This window comes from Phyllobates terribilis, unplaced genomic scaffold (assembly GCF_046119375.1).
Source record: "Phyllobates terribilis strain yellow unplaced genomic scaffold, ASM4611937v1 Scaffold_1__5_contigs__length_1240528914, whole genome shotgun sequence".
Classification (NCBI taxonomy): Eukaryota; Metazoa; Chordata; class Amphibia; order Anura; family Dendrobatidae; genus Phyllobates; species Phyllobates terribilis.
In genome coordinates this window covers 337,596,016-337,618,318 of record NW_027362761.1, presented here as the reverse complement: position 1 = coordinate 337,618,318, position 22,303 = coordinate 337,596,016, and the positions used below count along the sequence as shown (strand labels likewise).

The 22,303-nt window shown below is 43.4% G+C and overlaps 1 protein-coding gene across 1 annotated transcript in view; it reads left to right on the top strand.

Annotated features, from left to right (window-relative positions):
* The first annotated feature begins 5,008 nt into the window (after positions 1-5,008).
* Positions 5,009-22,303, top strand: part of PIWIL1 (piwi like RNA-mediated gene silencing 1) — a 462,439-nt gene continuing 445,144 nt past the window's right edge. The window contains exon 1 of the mRNA XM_073676134.1: positions 5,009-5,099. The gene's annotated coding sequence lies outside the window, so the exon portion shown is untranslated. The remainder of the gene's footprint in view (positions 5,100-22,303) is intronic.

The following is a 22,303-nucleotide window of genomic DNA, read 5'->3' as shown; positions in this document are numbered from 1 at the left end:
GGTATTCCAGATGAAGTAGTCTCTGATCGTGGAACACAATTAACATCGAGATTCTGGAAGAATTTTTGTGCAGCATTGGACATTGATGTCAGTTTATCTTCTGCATTCCATCCCCAGTTTAATGGTCAGAATGAACGCACAAACCAAACTTTAGAGCAATATCTCAGATGCTACATTTGTCATTTTCAGGATGACTGGGTTGATTTCCTTCCTATTGCAGAATTTTCATACAATTCTCAAAATGCTTTGACCAAACAAACACCATTATTTACAAATTTTGGTTATCATCCAAGTATTGGTCCTAATTTTCCCAGAGAAACACCTATCCCTGCTGTCACCGGCAGAATACAATCCCTGCAACAGAATCTGGAAATACTAAAGTACACTTTAAGTATTGCCCAGGAGAAATATAAGGAAGCAGCAGATAAATCGTGCAGACCTTCTCCAAGCTTCCAAGTGGGTGATGAAGTATGGCTTTCCCTCACCAAAACTGGGTCAAAAATCTATTGATCCTTTTAAAATAATTGGACAAGTTATCCTCGGTAGCTTTCGCCTTCAACTTCCCAGAACAATGAAGATCCAGTGTTCCATGTCTCCTTACAAAAGCCATTTGTTCCAAATCGTTTCCAGGGTGTCGTCTACCTCCTCCCGATTCTATTGAAGTGGATGGGCAAGAACATTGCACAGTTGAAAAGGTCCTGGATTCCACAATATTCAGAAACAAGTTGCAGTACTTTATAAAGTGGCAAGGGTACGGCCCTGAAGATAACTCCTGGGAACCTGTAGAAAATATCAATGCTCCTCGACTGCTTAAAGAGTTTCACCAAAAATACCCACATAAACCAAGCCAAGCATCGTCTCGAGGCTGCTGTTGAAAGGGGGGAGTAATGTCAGGATTCCTTTTGTCCTTCTACAGTTTGACTACTATTGGCTGCTATTGTACAACTTAATAATTGTGCTGCAATCCCACTCCTTACCACTGGAGGCTGCTGCTGTGTTCTGCAATTGCCCTTTACTAAGATGACAGATTCTGAACCTGTGGAATCCATTTTGTTTCCTCTTTGGGCCTACTTAAAGCAGCATGGATCTCTCACTCATTGCTTGAGTATTGTGTCTAGTTGTTAGCCTAGTTCCATTCTCCAGCTCCTGAACTTTGTTACCCAGACTGTTCTCCCTTATATAAGGATTGTTTTCCTACAACCCTTTGCTAACTCCAAGAACTTAAGAAGATAAAGAGGTAACACCCAAGTAACCTAGTTGCACATAGCAGAAGAAACCATCTATATTTAGTGTCTTGGCAGCTGTAACAAGTTCAGAAGTTATTGACAATCTTGTGCAAGGCATGAAGTAGTACAATTCAAAAATAAAAATAAGAGTAACTGCAAATTTAAGTAATTAAGGCATACATGAAAGGAAACCCCTACCAGGATTATAGGAACAAGGTCTCACACATGACCAGCTTTTAAAGGAAACAACACATGTACAAAAAAAAACAAGCCCAAGTGTGACTTAGTCTTTAATATTTTGAAGCCTGCAGAAGTCCCATAGTGTCCACTGTAGGTAACCAACTCTGAAAGGGATCCCGACAAATGTTGGAGATAATCAAATATAGCAAAGTCTCTCGCCAAAAATACAAAATCCCCAGATGTAGTGTATAACAGCTCTTAACAGAAAAGAAGAAAAAGAAAAAAAAAGATGGAGGGATGTGGTGTTTTCTTACAGTATATGGTACCTTGTGTTTATACAGTACCACTCAGGCCTCCACAGGAACGATTTCTGACAGGTCGATGGAGCCCATAATGGATGATCTTCATGTGGGGCCATGCTCCTGAGGCGGCAGGCCATGTATACGCTGTGCATATGGGTCTATGGGTCTGTAAAAAGTCACTGACAGCACACACGTGCCATACGTGTGCAACGCGTGTGTTGTCTGTTTTTAACATTATAATGGGTAGGAGTGTTTGCATTTTTTGTTTTTAATATTTATATTTATTTATATGAGAAAATCACTGATTAAACTATAATAAAAACTGACCAAACTAATGTGTTTTTACGTACGTCAAAAAGCACTGAAGTTTGAATGAGGTCCGTGTTTAAACATGCATGTGAAAAAATGGTACTGGTGTCATCGGCATTTTGGATCAGTGTATCGTCTGTTCGTTAGTTTTTTCCATCAGCGTATTTCACAGATGGATACATAAATGAATACATTACAAAGCTTGTCCTATACTTTGCAACGGTAAATACGGACAGCACATGGATGGCACACAAATGCCATTCGTGTGCTGTATGCGTTTTTCATGGACCCATACACTTGTATTGACTCTTTTCATCCGTGATACCAGAAAAAGACAGACATGCGAATAGCACCATAGCTTACAATGGGTACATATTCTATCAGTGAAAACAACGGATACAACACGTATGTGAATGAGGCCTAAGGGCTCTTTCATATGCCAGTGTATGGGGTACATGTGGTGAGAGTTTCCACACGTACCGGAGACACTGACACACGTAGACCCATTCATTTGAATTGGTCTGCGCACGTCAGTGTGTTTCCATGGACCGTGTGATCCACATGTAGACATGTCCGTTTTTGGCCGGCAGCATGGATCACACGGACCAATTCAAGTCAATGGGTCTATGTAAACACATACCGCACATAGATGCCATCCACTTGTATCGGCGCTTGGAATTCAGCGGTACAATTAGCGCTGTTCCCAAGCGCCGGGTGCTGAACGCTGCCCTCATCATAGTCCCCTGCCGGTGCTGCGATCAGCACCAGCAGGGAATAATGATGAGAGTAGTAGTCTGCTCCCGGTGTCTCCACCTGTAAATATAAGAATAAAATTAAAAAAATCCATATACTCACCTGTCCTAAGTGTCCCCCGCTGTAATCCATGCGACCGCTCACACCGAGGCCCGGGGAGAATGACTCCTGCAGCGAGCGGGCCCCAGACCTGCGCTCAGCGAGTGGTGTCCTGTCACTCACTGAACTCAGAGGAGGTCCGGTGCCCGCTTGCTGGAGCGAGTCATTCTCTCTTGCTCCCGTGCGCATTTGCGGCTCCCAGATCTACAAGCGTGACTGGCCATGACATACTGCACAAGCGCCACAGTGACGTCAGCGCAAGCCGGGAGCAGAATTCAAATGGTGTGGGCGGAGCCAACCCTGACTAAATGCTTGGTATCACACCCCTACGACTAAACGAGCAGGTATGATATAAACATATAAAGTGTTTTTTACATATTTACACAACACGACGATTTTAATGGAAAAAGCGTGTTAGTGATGCACATTGCATCACTAACAACGCAATGGCAGTTTAGATACTACACAGGACATGACAGGTTCCCTTTAAATATGGATGTGTGAATGCGGCCTAAGGCAATGCACTTTGCAATACTTTGTACTAACAAGTTACTGATAGTTCAATGAGAAAGGGTAACACCTTTTTTTGCAAGTTCAAGTTGAAGAGAATGACCAGATCTGAAATGCTTGCAGTCACATTCTTCTGTACCCTCGTCTTGTATCAACATATTGTAAAGAAAGACATTTCAAAGATAAAAACATTATTACTAGTCAATATCATTTTTTACCAGCAGATAGCACTATTGTACAGGTAAAGTGTGACTGTATCAAGACATGAGCACACAGATGCAAACATACATAGATCCATAGAGAAGTATAATTCAATTTATCTGGCTAAGTGGCACTTTGCATGGACAGGTACAGAGCCTACAAGAAGACAACGCAACCTATGAAATATCAATAGAATTGTGCAATTTCGCTAACCGTAAAAGAATGGTAAAAAATAAAAATTATACTTACCTTCTGGTGGCCCCCGGTGTCCTCATCCGATGCGTCCGGTCTTCCCGGTGTTTTGCGGTTGTGTAAAAGGACCTGCCATGACGCCATTTAGTCATGTGACGGGTCATGCGACCGCCGAGGTCAGCGGTCGAGTGATCCGTCACATGACTAAATGACGTCATGGCAGGTCCTTTTTGACCATCGCGAGCTGCCGGGAAGCCAGGATGGATCACTATGGAGACCGGGGGCCATCAGAAGGTATGTATAATGTATATTTTTTATTTTAAATAATTGGTAGTGCTGCGGATTTTTCCGCAATGATAATCTGCAGTGGAAATTTCCGCATCATGTGCAGAGCACATGCGGATTATCATTGGGGAACATAGCAGACCTTCTACCAAGAGCTTTTTTAAGCATTTCTGCAGCAGAATTGCCGTTGCGGAAACGCTTAAAAAACGCATAGTGAGCACACAGCCTAACATGTGATGGCTGCAGAAAGTAAGCGGAGTCCGTCAGGGACCTCCGGAGTGGTGGAGAGCGATTGAACGCGTGTATAGGTTTCCTTTTAAAATGTATTTCTGCTCCTGATCACGTTTAGAAAAGACCTTGAAACAAATCATTGGTGCCCCTCTGACCATAGAAAGCTTAGCAGGTGGGGTATATGCTGGGACCAAACAGGTAGGTTGTATATGGCATGCTACAGTGGACAGAGAGAACTCTATGTAACTGGTATGCAGCTGTCACCATGATGGAAAGGAGAGCAGGTAATGGCAGCAGCGCTCTAACACGACTTTTTAGTTAGAAAGGACGTTTACAAATCTTCACCAAGTAGCAGTCATACTTTTACCTCACACTGTTCCCTCACACCCTCCTATTGGCTACATCCTGCCACAACTGACAAGACGCGGCGACCAATCACCTAAAAACGCGCGAAAATTGGTGACTTTCTATTGGCTAAAATACATTGTCAGACCGTAAAATCATCATGCTTCCTCCGCGCAATAAAAAGAGTTCCTATGGACACACATTAAAACCATTTCTAGTAACACACATTGTGTCATTTACTCCACAGTGAAGCTAAGTATTACTATGTGATCATTCTCAGCCACTCTAAACAATTACCTTAATTGATGGCGCTATTTTAAGCGCGGAAGGATTCTTTAGTAAGCGTAGCGTTATATGTGAATGGATTAGCCGATTGCGCAGATAGAAAGTCGGAGGAGCAGAGGGTGAACGCTTGGGCGGTATTGTACTCTGTCAGCGCATTACGAAGGCGACAACTTCTAATAAGGTGATTTAGTTATTTCCAATTCCATTCAAGTTTAGGTTGTTTCGTAGACCGCACATTTTTGTTGCCGTACATAAAATTGTGTTTGTTAAAGTCGCTAATTCACGAAGTGTGGTCGCGTTGACTGGTCAGAGAAGTTCCCTGCAGCGCTGGGTGTAGAGTACAGTGACCTTACAAATGGCGGGAGAGGTGTGTGGTAAATCAGAAAACGAGAAAAGCCTAATTTTGTAGACGTGTGCTGCGGTGTATGTAAATCCTTTGAAGTATAACTGGTGTAGAAGAGCGCACACTGGAGCTTGGATGAGCTCTCAACATGGCGGCAAGGAGGGTAAGTGTTAGGGGCCTAGGGTGCATTTTTTTTTTTGGAGGATTTCACTGTAGTCTCCACTCTAGACATTTCAGTACTGAGGTGACTGGATGGAGTTCATTCCAGGAGCTCCTCATAGACTCCATTCTAGTCACCTCATCTGGCTTTTTAATGCTTGTTTAGGGAATTGTTCAAGTTTTTGCTGGAGCCAACATCCAAGGTCATACATAATTTTTTTTTATTCTGTTATATTTTTTCATGTATTACTATGGGGAAAATTATTTTTTCCCCTGATTAATAAAACTTGCATTTTTATTATTGCTTTTTTTTTATATAAATAATTACATTCAACGCTGATTATATAGTCTTGCCAAAATTTGACTTTTGCTGTGTGACCACCAGTCCTGTCCGCAGCACCTACATTTTCAAGAGTGGGCGCACCGACAAAATCATCATAATTAACAACACAGAAGTGCTATAAATTATTACAGATATGTCCGGCGTCACTGGAGAATATTTCTGGCATAATTCACACAACTTTTGTGATGTAAATTATGTTTCTGTTGACTGCGCTGTTACTACCACAACCCTTCCCGCAAATCACCACCCGCTCTTAGATCCAGTTGATTTTTTGAGGACCTTATTGTAGCCACTCCACTCTAGATGGCTCACTAGTGAGGTGACTAGAATGAAGTTGATTTTTTGAGGACCTCATAGTCATGTCTGCCACCAGGAATTTCAGGAACCCATACTGGCTACATTTTTAAGCCCCCTTGAGACTCTGCCCAGGCTCCACCCCAGCTCTGCCTCCACCCCAGCTCTGCCTCCACCCCTGCTCCACCTCCACCCCTTGAAATTTCCAAGTCCCACCGCTCATTCTTGGAAAAACTCATCTTACGCACCACATCCTCACCAATCACAATAACAGTTCCCATTGAATACCATATCACATAACAGCCAGCAGCTTTTGTTTTGGCCAAAAGATTTTTAATCCGCCACCATGACAAGGTAGACTCTTTTGGTAGGGCCCTTCTCTACTCTAACTAACCTAATAAACATTTCTTAAACTATCCAGTACTCTTTTAGGTATATTTTTTATTTTTCTTTAAAGCGCACCTGTCAGCAGGATTGTGTTCAGTAAACTACATACACTATCAGGTGGGCGACATTACACTGATTAACCCCTTTCCGACCACGTCAGTAATAGTACGTAGCTGTACCCTGGGACTTATGGACCAGCTACGTACTATTAAGCATAATGTGATCGTGCCCGTACACAAGCGCTGAGGGCCATCGCCACCAGGTGTCAGCTGATTGACACAGCTGACACCTGGTGCTATGTGCAGGGAGCGGTCCCGCACCGCTCCCTGCACATTAATCCCCGCAATGCTGTGATCAAAGTCGAGGGCAAGGGGGAGGTAAGCGCCTGTACTCACCTCCTCTCCAGCCTTCAGCAATGTGTGCGGCAGCTCCCGGATGTCGTCATGACAACATCCGGGTCACCAGGAGGCAGGACGTTACTTTGGTCATGCGCAGTGCATGAACAAAGTAATGTCTCCCTGTGTGCAGTGCCGACAGGCTGCATGGCATAGGGAGCTGCAGCTCTCTATGCTATACAGCCGATCAGGCTGCAGTGTGTAACAGTAAAAAAAAAAGTAGTAAAGAGGAAAAGAAAAATGTAAAAATATAAAAAAAAAAATAAAAAAATAATCCCCAAAAAATAAAAATATATTGTACCCATAATATTTATTATGAAAAAAATAATAAACCAATAAAAGTACACATATTTGGTATTGCCGCGTCTGGAACGACCTGACCTATAAAACTATCCCACTAGTTAACCCCTTTAGTGAACATGGTAAAAAAAAAAATGAAAAATGAAGCAAAAAGCAATGCTTTATCATCATACTGCCAAACAAAAAATGGAATAACACGCGATCAAAAAGACGAATTTAAATAAAAATGGTACCGCTGAAAACGTAATCTTGTCCCGCAAAAAACAAGCCGCCATACAGCTCCATCATCCGAAAAATAAAAGTTACCGCTCTCAGAATAAACCGATAAAAAAAAAATCTTTTTTTCTAGAAAAGTTTTTCTTGTGTAAAAGCGCCAAAACATAAAAAAACTATATGAATGCGGTACCGCTGTAAACTTGCTGACCCGAAGAATAAAGCCTTTTTTTTTCAATGTTGCCACACGCGGAGCGGCATAACCCCCCCCAAAAAATAATTCCTGAATTGCTGTTTTTTGTTTATTATTCCTCCCAAAAATCGGAATAGAAAGCGATCAAAAAAAAAAATGTCACATGCCCGAAAATGGTACCAATAAAAACGTCAACTTGTCCGGCAAAAAACAAGCCATCACATTACTCTGTTGGCCAAAATATGGAAAAAATTACGGCTCTCAAAATATGGCGATGCAAAAACTAGTCTGCAAAAAAAAGTCTTTTAGTGTGTGACAGCTGTCAATCATAAAAACCCGATATGAATCTAGTATCGCTGTAATCGCACCGACCCGAAGAATAAAGTCGTCTAATCAGTTATATCACAAGAGGAACGGCGTAAAAAATAAACTCTAGGGTTAGGGTTGTGTTAGGGTTAGAGTTGTATTAGGGTTGGGGTTAGGGTTAGGGTTGGGGTTGTATTTGGGTTGGGCTAGGGTTGGGGTTGTATTTGGGTTGGGTTAGGGTTGGGCTAGGGTTAGGGTTGAGCTAGGGTTAGGGTAGGGTTAGGGTTGTATTAGGGTTGGGATTTTTTCAAAAGTAAAGAAAAAAAATGACAATATGGCGACCAGTGTTGAGCACAAGTGCTCGCTACTTGAGTTTGCATCGGGCGCTCGAGTATGCACTGAGTATCGCGGGTGTTCGAGTGACATGCTCAAGTCTCTGCCCCATATGCTTCGTGGCCAAAAAAAACATTGCTGGGATCGCCTGCCATGCACGAGCGATCCCCGCATGTTTTTTTTGGGTGTCTTAACAACAGTGAAACATCCGAGGCGGGGACTCGAGCATGTCACTCGAGCACCTGCGCGCGATACATGGTGCATACCCGAGTCACCTATGCAAACTCAAGTAGCGAGCACTTGCTATCAAGACTAATGACAACTTATTCAATATGATGACCTAATGTTATCAAATTCTGTCATACCTCTGGCTTCAAAATGTACACTATACTCCTTGCTAAAATCCTTGAGGGGTCTAGTTTCCAAAATGGAGTCAATTGTGGGGGGTTTCCACTATTTAAACACACCAGGGGCTCCCGAAGTGCGACATGGCATCCGCTCTTGGTTCCAGCCAATTTCACATTTAAAAAGCCACAGAGTGCTCCTTCACTTCTGAACCTTGAAATGTGCCAAAACAGTGTATTTTCCCAACATATGGGGTATTGGCGTACTCAGGAGAAATTGCACAACAGTTTTAGGTTCCATTTTCTCCTCTTACCCTTGTGAAAATAAAAAAATTGGGGCTAAAAGATCATTTTTGTGGAAAAAGTTTGATTTTTTTTATTTTCACGGCTCCATGTTATAAACGTCTGTGAAGCACCTGGGGGTTAAGGGTGCTCACCACACATCTAGATAAGTTCCCTGAGGGGTCTAATTTCCAAAATGGTGTCACTTGTGGGGGTTTTCTACTGTTTAGGCACACCAGGGGCTCTCCAAATGCAACATGGCGTCCGCTAATTATTCAAGCAACTTTTACATTCAAAAAGTCAAATGGCGCTCCTTCCCTTCCGAACCCTGCCGTCAGCCCAAGTAGTGGTTTTCCCCCACATATGGGGTATCGGCTTACTCAGGAGAGATTGCACAACAAGTTGCATGGTGCAATTTCTCCTGTTACCCTTATGAAAATGCAAAACTGGGGGCTGAAAAACATTTTTGTGGGAAAAATGTGAAACTTTTATTTTTACGGCTCCATGTTATAAACTTCTGTGAAGCACCTGGGGGTTCAAGGTGCTCACCACACATCTAGATAGGTTCCCTGAGGGGTCTAGTTTCCAAAATGGTATCACTTATGGGGCGGTTTCTACTGTTTAGGCTCATCAGGGGCTCTCTAAACGCAACATGGCGTCCGCTAATTATTCAAGCAAATTTTACATTCAAAAAGTCAAATGGAGCTCCTTCCCTGCTGAGTCCTGCCGTGCGCCCAAACAGTATTTTTTCCCCAAGTATGGGGTATCTGCATGCTCATGGGAAATTGCACAACAAATTTTGGGGTCCATTTTTTCCTGTTAACTGCAAAAATAAGAAAAATTGGGTGTAAAGAAACATTTTTTGAAAAAAGTTAAATGTTCATTTTTTTCTTCCCCATTCCAAAAATTCCTGTGAAGGGTTAATAAACTTCTTGAATGTGGTTTTGAGCACCTTGAGGGGTGCAGTTTATAGCATGGTGTCACTTTTGGGTAGTTTCTGTCATAAAAACCCCTCAAAGTCACTTCAAATGTGATGTGGTCCCTAAAAAATTGGTTTTGTAAATTTTGTTGTAAAAATGAGAAATCTCTGCTCAACTTTTAACCCTTATAGCTCCCTATTAAAAAAAAAAAATTTGGTTCCAAAATTGTGCTGATGTAAAGTAGACACGTGGGAAATGATATTTATTAACTATTTTGTGTGATATATCTCTCTTATTTAAGGGCATAACAATTAAAATTTTGAAAATTGCGAAATTTTCAAGATTTTCGCCAAATGTCCGTTATTTTCCACAAATAAACGCAAGTGATAACGAATAAATTTTACCACTATCATGAAGTACAATATGTCACGAAAAAACAGTCTCAGAATCAGGGGGATCCGTTGAAGCGTTCCAGAGTAATTACCTCATAAAGTGACAGTGGTCAGAATTGTAAAAATTGGCCCGGTCATTAACGTGCAAAGCACCCTTGGGGGTAAAGGGGTTAAAGAAGGGGATTGGGTATTGGTAATAGTGTCCACTGCCGAGAGTAAGCTCTTGGCCAAGTGGCAAGGGCCATATGAAGTCCGGGAGAAGGTTGGGGAGGTAAATTACACAGTGTACCAACACGGAAAGAGAAAACCGGAACAACTGTATCATGTGAACTTGCTAAAAGCCCGGAAAGACTGGGAATGTATGATTACGGATGCGACTCCGGTCCTACCATCTGGGAACCCTCTGTCACCGGTCAGGGACGAGCCCGGAGGAGAGGTAAAGATAAGTGAGGCCCTCACTAAGCAGCAGCGGCGGGAGGCTCAGACATTAGTGCAACAGAATATGGATGTATTCTCCGAACTGCTTGGCCGCACCTGTGTCATCCAACATAACGTTGTCACCGAGCCTCGGGTAAGGGTGCGAATGAAACCGTACCGTGTACCAGAAGCCCGGAGGCAAGCCATTGCGGCGGAAGTAAAACAGATGCTCAAACTAGGAATATTCAAGGAATCCTGGAGTGAGTAAGCTAGCCCCATTGTGCTGATTCCGAAGCCGGACGGATCGTTATGATTCTGTAGCGACTTCCGAAAATTAAATGAGGTGTCAAACTTTTACCTTTATCCAATGCCACGAGTGGACGAGCTAATTGAGACACTGGGGCAGGCCCAGTACTTCACGCTCGATCTGACCAAGGGTTACTGACAGGTGCCTCTGACAGAATCGGCGAAGGAGAAGACCGCCTTTATAACACCGGAGGGGGTCTCTATCACTATGTTGTCTTGCCTTTTGGGTTACACGGGCCCCGGCTACATTCCAGAGGCTGATGGACATAGTTTTGGTATACTCGTGTGGTATAGGTGATTAGACGACTTTATTTTTCGGGTGTATGCGATTACAGCAATACCAGATTGATATAGTTTTTTTTATGATTGACAGCTGTCACACACTAAAAAAACGTTTTTTTTTTTGCGAAGACTAGTTTTTGCATCGCCATATTTTGAAAGCTATAATTTTTCCATATTTCGGCCGACAGAGTCATGTGACGGCTTGTGTTTTGCAGGACAAGTTGACGTTTTTATTGGTACTATTTTTGGGTACGTGACATTTTTTGATGGCTTTCTGTTCTGATTTTTGAGAGGCAGAATAAACAAAACCAACAATTCGGGAATTGTTTTTTTTTTTATGCCGTTCTGCGTGTGGTAAAATTGATAAAGCAGCTTTATTCTTTGGGTCAGTACGTTTACAGCGGTACCACATTTATATCCGCATTGCTTTATTCTGAGAGCTATAACTTCTGTATTCTTCGGCCGTTGGAGCTGTATGGCAGCTTTTTTTTGTGGGACAAGATGAAGTTTTCAGCGGTACCATTTTTATTTACATGTGTCTTTTTGATCGCGTCTTGTTCCATTTTTTGTTTGGCGATATGATGAAAGTATAGTTTTTTGCTTTTTTTTTTTTTCCTACCGTGCTCACTAAAAAGGTTAACTAGTGGGAATGTTTAATAGGTCAGGTCATTCTGGATGCGGCGATACCAAATATGTATACTTTTATTGTTTTTGTTTTTTTTTTTCATAAGAATATTCATTTATGGGTACAATATATTTTTATTTTTTTGGGATTATTATTTTTTTTTTTTTTTTTTTTCACTTTCTGACACTTTTTGATCTTTTACACATTGTCCCACTCTGGGACTTTCACAATTTGCAGCCTGATCGGCTGTATAGCATAGAGAGCAGCAGCTCCCTATACTATGCAGCCTGTCAGCGCTGCACGAGCAGAAGTTACTTTGGTCATGCACTGCGCATGACCAAAGTAACTTCTTGCATTCTGGTGACCCGGATGTTGTCATGACGACATCGGGTCACCATGACAACATCCAGGACCGGACTAAGACGCCGCGGGACGCCGGAGAGGAGGTAAGTATCGGGTCTTACCTCCCCCCTTGCTCCCTCAATGGTGCAATCGATTTACAGTACAGACCAAAAGTTTGGACACACCTTATCATTTAAAGATTTTTCTGTATTTTCATGACTATGAAAATTGTACATTCACACTGAAGGCATTAAAACTACGAATTAACACATGTGGAATTATATACTTAACAAAAAAGTGTGAAACAACTGAAAATATGTCTTATATTCTAGGTTCTTCAAAGTAGCCACCTTTTGCTTTGATGACTGCTTTGCACACTCTTGGCATTCTCTCGATGAGCTTCAAGAAGGGAGTCACCGGAAATGGTTTTCACTTCACAGATGTGCCCTGTCAGGTTTAATAAGTGGGATTTCTTGGCTTATAAATGAGGTTGGGACCATCAGTTGTGTTGTGCAGAAGTCAGGTGGATACACAGCTGATAGTCCTACTGAATAGACTGTTAGAATTTCTATTATGGCAAGGAAAAAGCAGCTAAGTAAAGAAAAACGAATGGCCATCATTACTTTAAGAAATGAAGGTCAGTCAGTCCGAAAAATTGGGCAAACTTTGAATGTGTCCCCAAGTGCAGTTGCAAAAACCATCAAGCGCTACAAAGAAACTGGCTCACATGAGGACCGCCCCAGGAAAGGAAGACCAAGAGTCACCTCTGCTTCTGAGGATAAGTTTATCCGAGTCACCAGCCTCAGAAATCGCAGGTTAACAGCAGCTCAGATTAGAGACCAGGTCAATGCCACACAGAGTTCTAGCAGCAGACACATCTCTACAACAACTGTTAAGAGGAGACTTTGTGCAGCAGGCCTTCATGGTAAAATAGCTGCTAGGAAACCACTGCTAAGGACAGGCAACAAGCAGAAGAGACTTGTTTGGGCTAAAGAACACAAGGAATGGACATTAGACCAGTGGAAATCTGTGCTTTGGTCTGATGAGTCCAAATTTGAGATCTTTGGTTCCAACCACTGTGTCTTTGTGCAACGCAGAAAAGGTGAACGGATGGACTCTACATGCCTGGTTCCCACCGTGAAGCATGGAGGAGGAGGTGTGATGGTGTGATGGTGCTTTGCTGGTGACACTGTTGGAGATTTATTCAAAATTGAAGGCATACTGAACCAGCATGGCTACCACAGCATTTTGCAGCGGCTTGCTATTCCATCCGGTTTGCGTTTAGTTGGACCATTATTTATTTTTCAACAGGACAATGACCCCAAACACACCTCCAGGCTGTGTAAGGGCTATTTGACCAAGAAGGAGAGTGGTGGGGTGCTACGCCAGATAACCTGGGCTCCACAGTCACCAGACCTGAACCCAATCGAGATGGTTTGGGGTGAGTTGAACCCCAGAGTGAAGACAAAAGGGCCAACAAGTGCTAAGCATCTCTGGTAACTCCTTCAAGATTGTTGGAAGACCATTTCCGGTGACTACCTCTTGAAGCTCATCAAGAGAATGCCAAGAGTGTGCAAAGCAGTCATCAAAGCAAAAGGTGGCTACTTTGAAGAACCTAGAATATAAGACATATTTTCAGTTGTTTCACACTTTTTTGTTGAGTATATAATTCCACATGTGTTAATTCATAGTTTTGATGCCTTCACTGTGAATGTACAATTTTCAAAGTCATGAAAATACAGAAAAATCTTTAAATGAGAAGGTGTGTCCAAACTTTTGGTCTGTACTGTAGATTGCAGCATTTCGGGAGTTAATGTGCAGGGAACGGTGCGGGACCGCTCCCTGCACATAGCACTGGGTGTCAACTGTGATGATCAGCTGACACCCGGCGGCAATCGCACCCGCACAGCCTGTGTGCAGGTGATATCGCCAGGACGTACTATTCCGTATCTGGCCCAAAAGGCCCATGGCGCAGGTACGGAATAGTACGCCCAATGTCAGAAAGGGCTTAAGTATATCAGGGGTGGCCAATTTATTTTGGTGTGATGATCTCACAACCCCCCCCCCACATGGTTTGATGGTCATCACAGCCCCCCCCACACAGCCTCCCCGACAGTGATGACACCCATATCTCCCCCCCACAGAGACAGTAATGATGATCCTCACAGCCTTCCCCACACACAGGACTGTCTCACATCCAACCACACTGTATGACCTCAGAGAGCTCCATACATGGTATAATGGTTCTCACAGGCGTTATACACAGTATGATGCCACACAACAACCCAGACAGTATTATGGTCACCATAGCCCCTCTAGTTAGTATGAAAACTCACACATTGCCCCTTATATACTGTATGAGCCCCCACACACAGCCCCTCTATATCGATGAGACCCCCCACATCCACGCAAAAAAAAAAATACTCACCTTGATCTCATTATCCTGGCACTCTGCATCTGTCTTTCTTATGTGCACTGACGTTCCAGACGCAATGTAGTGAAATCGCTCATCGCATCTGCTGCCACAGTTGCTTGCGCCAAATAGTGGGAGGAACCAGCGGCTCCCTTCTCCAATATATTCACGCTGGCAGGGTTGCCTCCACTATGTATTGGGATGCTGGTAGGGTTGCCAACTTGACTTTTTTTTCTGGACAGCTTATCAAAAAATTGAGCAAAATTTTTTTTAGAGACAAATTTAAAAATCATAATAAATTATTATGACTGTTAATGATTAATATCTACAGCCCACAATTCTGATATTAAGACAATGGCTGCATTCACTGTAAAATGATGAGAATTACAGTCAATATTATCTGTATAAGTTTCTTCAGCTTAAAGACATCATATACATGTTAGAGGAGAAAGCAGTGATGCCCCCTGAGCCTCCCCGGTACCTCTAATATCCCCCGGATCTCCTGATCCGTCCCCTGGCCCTCCATCGTCTTCCTGTAAGAAAAAAAATGGCGGGCGCAGTATGCACGCCGATATCTGCCGGCCGGTACCCGGCAACAATAGGGAATTTTCCCTATTGGTTCCTTTCGATCACTGTGATAGAGCCTATCACAGTGATCAAAAGCAAAAAAAAAAAGTAAATCAAATCCCCCTTTGTCATCCTGTTAGAGAAAAATTATAAAATAAAAATGTATTTATTTTTTCCATTCTTTGCACTTGGGGTTAGGATTAGGGTTAGAATTAGGCTATGTGCCCACAATGCAGAAATGAAGCAGAAAATTTCTGCAGCCTTTCTGCATCTCCCTGGCTGAAAAAACGCATGCAGATTGTGCATGCGTTTTTCCTGCAGAATACATGTGGATTCACATGCAGATTCACGGATTACCATGCTTTTTTTATGCATTTCCGCAGCGGAAACGCAAAAACGCATCGTGTGCACGCAGCCTTAGGGTTGTGTTGGGGTTGGAGTTAGGGTTTAGGTTAGGGTTCTGTTCTGGTTGGAGATAGGGTTGTGTTGGGTTAAGGTTTTGTTAGGGTTGTTTTGGGGTTGGGATTTTTTCAAAGGTAAAGAAGATAAAAATTATGACGCTATGATGACTTGTGTTGCGCGCAAGTGCTTGCTACTTGAGTTTGCATCGGGTGCTCGGATATGCAAAGTATTGCGGGTACTCAAGTGAGATGCTCGAGTTCCCACCCCACATGTTTCACGGCTGTTATACAGCAAAAAAAAAACCACGTGGGAATTGCCTGCCATACACGGGGATCCCCTGAATTTTTTTTTTTGGCGTGTCAACATGCGGGGCGGGGCCTCGAGCATTTTAGTCGAGCACCCGCAATACTCTGTGCATACCCAAGCATCCGATGCTGTGTTAGGCTGTGTGCCCACGATGCGTTTTTTAAGCGTTTCCGCAGCGGGTAGAAGGCCTGCCATGTCCCCCAATGATAATCTGCATGTGCTGTGCACATGCTGCGGAAATTTCCGCTGCGGATTATCATTGCGGAAAAAAACGCAGCACTTCCAATTATTTTGTGGAAGTGCTGCGTTTTCGCCGCCATTGACTTGCATTAGAACGCGCCAATTCTGCAAGACTGCATCTGTACTTGCTTAATTGGCGCGTTCTAATGTGCGGATGGTAGCCGGGTGTGTAGGAGAGGAGAGTCTCATCCACACCCAGGTACCATTAAAAAATCTGTAAAAAAAAGAATAAAATAAAAAATAAATATATATTTACCTTCCGGCGGCCCACGCTGTGCTCCTCCTTGCTTCCCGGCACTTCGCGATGGAATGAAGGACCTGCGCTGACGTCAGAGTCAGGTCCTTCAATCCACCGCTGCCGGCAAGGGAGAACAGAGTGAAGCAGGACACCGGGGGCCATCGGAGGGTAAGTATACATTTATTTTTTTATTTTTAACCATTCTTTGGGGTCACACTATATAAATCCATGCTGTTTGCATGGATTTATATAGTGTGACCAAGTTGACAAGCACTTTCCAAGTGATGCTAAAATCACTTGGAAAGCGCTTGTCAACCCGCATGCGGAAATGCAAGTGAAGAACACTTCATTTCCGCATGTCCCTGGCAGGAAAACGCATGTACAATCCGCATGCGTTTTTTTCTGCCAGGGAGATGTAGAAATGCTCAGGAAAAAATCCTGAGCATTTCTGCATCGTGGGCACATAGCCTTAGGGTTGTGTTAGGCTTAGGGTTGTGTTAGGGTTAGAGTTGTGTTAGGGTTACAGTTAGGCTTAGGGTCAGGATTAGGGTTAGGGTTGTATTGTGCATCAGGTACTTGGGTATGCACTGAGTATCGCGGGTGCTCGAGTGACATGCTCAAGTCTCCGCCCCGCATGGTTTGCGGCTGTTACACAGCCAAAAAAACCTTGTGGGTATTGCCTGCCATACACGAGCAATCCCAGCATGTTTTTTTTGGGTGTCTAACAACCGTGAAACATGCTGGACGGGGACTCGAGCATGTCACTTGAGCACCCGCAATACTTGGTGCATACCCAAGTACCGATGCAAACTCAAGTAGCGAGCACTTGCACTCAACACTAATGACAACATTCAATATGACGATCTAATGTAATAAAATTCTGTGTCGTACCTCTGGGTTCAAAATGCTCACTATACCCCTGGATAAAATCCTTGCGGAGTGTAGCTTCCAAAATGGGGTCACTTGTGGGGGATTTCCACTGTTTAGGCACATCAGGGGTTCTCCAAACGCAGCATGGCGTCTGCTCATCACCTTACTCAGGAGAAATTGCACAACAATTTTTGGGGTCCATTTTCTTTTCTTACCTTTGTGAAAATAATAAAATTGGGGTTAAAAGATCATGTTTGTGGAAAAAGTTAGATTTTTTTATTTTCACAGCTCTATGTTATAAACTTCTGTGAAGCACCTGGTGGTTCAAACTGCTCATCACACATCTAGATAAGTTCATTGAGGGGTCTAGTTTCCTAAATGAGGTCACTTGTGGGTGATTTCTACTCTTTAGACAGAACAGGGGCTCTCCAAGGTGGCTACCGTTCTCGATTCCAGACAATCTTACGTTCAAAAACTCAAAACAGTGCTCCTTCCCTTCCAAGCCCTGCCGTGCGCCCAAACAGTGGTTTTCCCCCACATATGGAGTATCGGTGCACTCAGGAGAAATTGCACAACAAATTTTTGTGATTCGTTTTCTTTTGTTAACCTTCTAAAAATAAGAAAATTGGGGTCTGAAGTAAAATTTTAGTGAAAAAAGTTAAATGCTCATTTTTTCCTTCCACGTTGCTTCAGTTCCTGTGAATCAGGGCTGTTGAGTCCGTAAGCCAAACCTCCGACTCCTCAATTTCCATGACACCGACTCCACGACTCCGACTCCCTCATACATGGCTCATGTTTAAGTGATAAATTTACTGTAGCACAGATTCATCTCAGCTAAAAGTCTAGACCCTTAGATCAGGAATAGGACAGACATTTATAGGACATTTCAAAATATTCCCAAATTCTTATGAAAAAATATTCCCCACAACTGCATTGAACTACTGTACCCAATTTATTATATATTTTAGGAGTCGGAGTTTGTTCATTTTATACCGACTCCACCGAAATGGGCTCACAACTCTCGACTCCACAGCCCTGCTGTGAAGCACATGAAGAATTAAACTTCTTGAATGTGGTTTTGAGCACCTTGAGGGGTGCAGTTTTTAGAATGGTGTCACTTTTGCGTATTTTCTGTCATATAGACCCATCAATGTCACTTCAAATGTGATATGGTCCCTAAAGAAAATGGTTTTGTAAATTTTGTTGGAAAAATTTGCGGCGGCCAAATCCTGTGCTGTGACTTCCCGGCGCCTGTGCACAAGAACCCTGCTGTACTATGACTGCATAGTACATAGTACAAGTGCGCCTTCTGTAAAAAGTGAAGTGTGGCTGCCGCAACTGCATGTAACAGGGCACTGTGATGTGCAGGGGAGGGGGGGGAAACAATATAATTCTCACAGCAGTCAGGGGTTTCTTCCGGTCCCTGGGACTAGAACCCACCAGAAACTTGTATGAATAAAAAGACATTTCACAGCAACAAGACCTCTAATATGAGCCAGACAGGTAGGTATTGATTTACATTTCTATCACCTGTATGCCCATATTAGTTAGTCAGATAAGTCGATAAGTCCCAGGGGGTGACAGATTCCCTTTAAGGGCATAAGAATTCAAAGTTTGAAAATTGCTAAATTTTCTAAATTGTAGCCAAATTTCCATTTTTTTTTTCACAAATAAAAGCAAGCCATATCGGAAGAAATTTTACTACAATCATGAAGTACAATATGTCACGGAAAAACATTCTCAGAATCAGTGGGATCCATTAAAGCGTTCCAGAGTTACCTCATAAAATGACAGTGGTCAGAATTGTAAAATTTGGCTTGGTCACTAAGGACATAATTGGCTCTGTCACTAAGGGGTTAAGCCACCTTAGAGATAAGTAATGATGAAAACAAAAAGCATGCGAGTGATATCACCCTCCGCTCCCCCAGAGCCCCATCAACTTGCAGCCCCTGTGACAGGAATCACCCTCTTCCCTATGCAGACCAACCCCTTCCACATGCAGCAACACACAAGTAACATCACCCACTACCCTGATCAGCGGCACTTCATATAGCCCCACACGAGTGACATTACCCCCATTTACCACACAGACCCCCAGCATGCTGCCCCATGTGATTGAGTTAATCCCCTTCCCTTTGCAGCATCTCAGCATGCAACTCCATGGAGCACCGTCATGCATCAGTCCTCCAGCATACAGTCCCAACGAAGTAACATCACCACCAGCCCCCAACGAGTGACATCACTCCCTTCCCTGCACAGTCCCTAATAAGCAATAATATCATCCCCTTCCTTGCGCAGCCCCTCAGCATGCATCCCCAGTTGAGTAACATCACCCCCTTCTCCATACAGGCACTCAGTATGCAGCCCTGCGCATGTGATATTACCCCATTTACTGCACATCCCCCTCCTCCTCATGATCCCCTTCCCAACACCTCCCCTCCTCTTCATGATCCCCTTTCCCGCACAGCTCCTCATCAAACCCCCTTCTCCGCTCAGCCCCTCATCATCCGCACAGTCTCTCATCATCATCCGCCTCTTCTCTGCACAGCCTCTCGTGATCATCACCTTCCAAGCACAGCCCCTCATCATCATCCTCTTCTCCGCTCAGCCCCTCATCATCATCCCCCCTTCTCCGCACAGCCCCTCATCATCATCATCCCCCCTTCTACACACAGCTCCTCATCGTCACCCCCTTCTCAAGGCCGCCTTTAGTCCAGTGCCGACCTGATAGCAGGAAGCAGCGTTGTACTGAGGCTGCTGGAGTGGAGAGAACTGAGAGTGTGCACCATGGAGCCGTGAGGAGAGGACTAAGTTCTGCACCATGGAGCCGTGTGAGGAGATGGGAATGAAGACTCAGGACAAAGTGTGAATGGTCTGAGGATGTATTTTGGGGGCAAAGAAACATGGATGATGTTACTAAATGGGGCTGTATGTTGGAGGGTTGCAGATGGAAATGGCCGCTGCTACTTATGGGGCTGCTTATTGGGGGGCTTTCACAGGAAAAGGTTTGATGTTATTTGAGAGGGGCTGTGTGGAGAAGGGGGGATGATGATGAAGGGCTGTGTAGAGAAGGGATGATGATGAGGGGCTGTGCCGAGAAGGGGGGATGATAAGATCATTTACATACAAAAAAAACGTGGATTTTTCTGGAATAAGACATCAGATCGCAGATATCAAGGTATCATATTATTCCGCTTCCTATGATCTGCATGTCCATATAAACTGCTTAGGAGGGTTGATACTACTGACAGGTTCCGTTTAAAAAGGAATTTGTCATTAAAAGTTTTTTTTCCCTACAATTGAAAAAATAAAAAATATTAGTTCATGGAATCATCAAAGTGTTTATGCCATCCAGTGTAAAACACTTTAAAAAGTTGTCAAATTTCTGTGCAACTCGAGGTTGAGCCAGTTTTGCCTGCTCTGCCAAAATAGGCGTCACAGGGGTGTGACACCACAACTCGTCTAATTCTTGGCGAGCTGTAGTGTACTTTACACCAGAAATTTTACTCCAGTCCTTCCTTGAATGTAGTAAGGTTTGTGCAGAGGTCCAAGACACTTTTCTGACACTCCAGATTCATTAACCCCTTCCCGACATGACTTTCCCATTTTTGTTTTTTCCGCTTCTTTAAAGAGTGATAACTTTATAATTTTTATGTCGACATAGATTGATGAGGGTTTGTTTTTTGCGGGACGAGTTGTACTTTTGCATGGCACCATCCATTTTTATCATGTGATGTACTGGAAGTTGGGGAAAAAAATTGCAAGTGTGTTTAAACCGCAAAAAAAAATCATTCCACCATTTTTTATATTTACAATGCTCACTATGCAGTCAACATTGCCCAGCAATGTTGTTCTCCATGTCACTACGATTACGGAGATACCAAACATGCATAAAAATCGAAAATTTGTAAAATAAAATACTTTTTTGGCCATATTCCGAAATTTGATATACACGTCATCAGTCGTGTCCCTCCCTTTGATCTGGGCTCCAGCGCTGTGCCTGCATCTTTCCCTGCTAAATCAGTCATCAAGTGCCCTTATCAGCTGGGGGTGGAACCGAAAGACTTGTTAGCAAGTTACATGCCGCTGTCAATCACTGACAGGCATTTAACACGCGCTGGCTGGAAGCGCGTCACAAGTCCCGGCCATCATTGCCCCTATTACGTGATTGCGGGGCGCCAACGGGTTGTTATGACAGCTGGGGGTTTGCAGAAGACCCCCGTGCCTGTCATTGTGAGTCAACCCGTGGCCGGTGTTCATAATCGTCACTTCTGCTATACAAAACAGTGCTGAAGCACTGCTATGTACAGCACAAGCGATTAGACAATCGCTGCTTCAAGTCTCCTAAGGGGACTATTAAATAAAGTAAAAAGTGGAAAAAAAGTTTAATCACCCCCTTTTGCCTCATTAAAAATAAAAAAAAATACATTTGGTATCGCTGCTTTCAGAAATGTCCAATCTATCAAAATATAAAGTAAAATATTCAGATCCGTAAATGGCGTAACCAGAAAAAAGATCAAAACTCCGGAATTGCGTTTTTTGGTCGCCACAACCTTGCAATAAAATGCAATAACAGGAGCTTTAAACATCATATCTACCCAAAAATTGTATCAATAAAAACATCAGCTCAAGTCTCAAAAAATAAGCCATCACCCAGCCCCAGATCCCGAAAAAATAGAACGTTACGGGTTTTGGAAAATGGCGACAAACCCAAAAACTTTTTTTCATACAAATTTCAGATTTTTTTTCCCAGCACTTAAATAAATAAACTATACGTTTGGTATTTGCGTACTCATACTGACCTGCGGAATCAGGCTATGTGCCCACGTTGCGGACCTGAAGCATATTTTTTACGCTTCTCCCTGGCGGGAAAATCGCATGCGGATATTACATGCGGTTTTCCCGCCAGGTAGAAGCGTTTGTGAGGCGTCTTTGCATGCATTTCCGCATGCGGGTTATCAAGCACTTCTCCAAGCATCACTTGGAAAAGTGCTTGACAACTTGTTCAGAATGGTAAAAAAAAAAAAAATAAACTTTATACTCACCTTCTGATTCATTCTCTGCCCCGTCCGGAGGCTTGAGCGGCTCACGCTGCTGTGTGCAGGACCTGCGGTGACGTCATTGAGTCATGTGGTGGGTCACATGACTCAATGACGTGGCAGGTCCTTCAGAC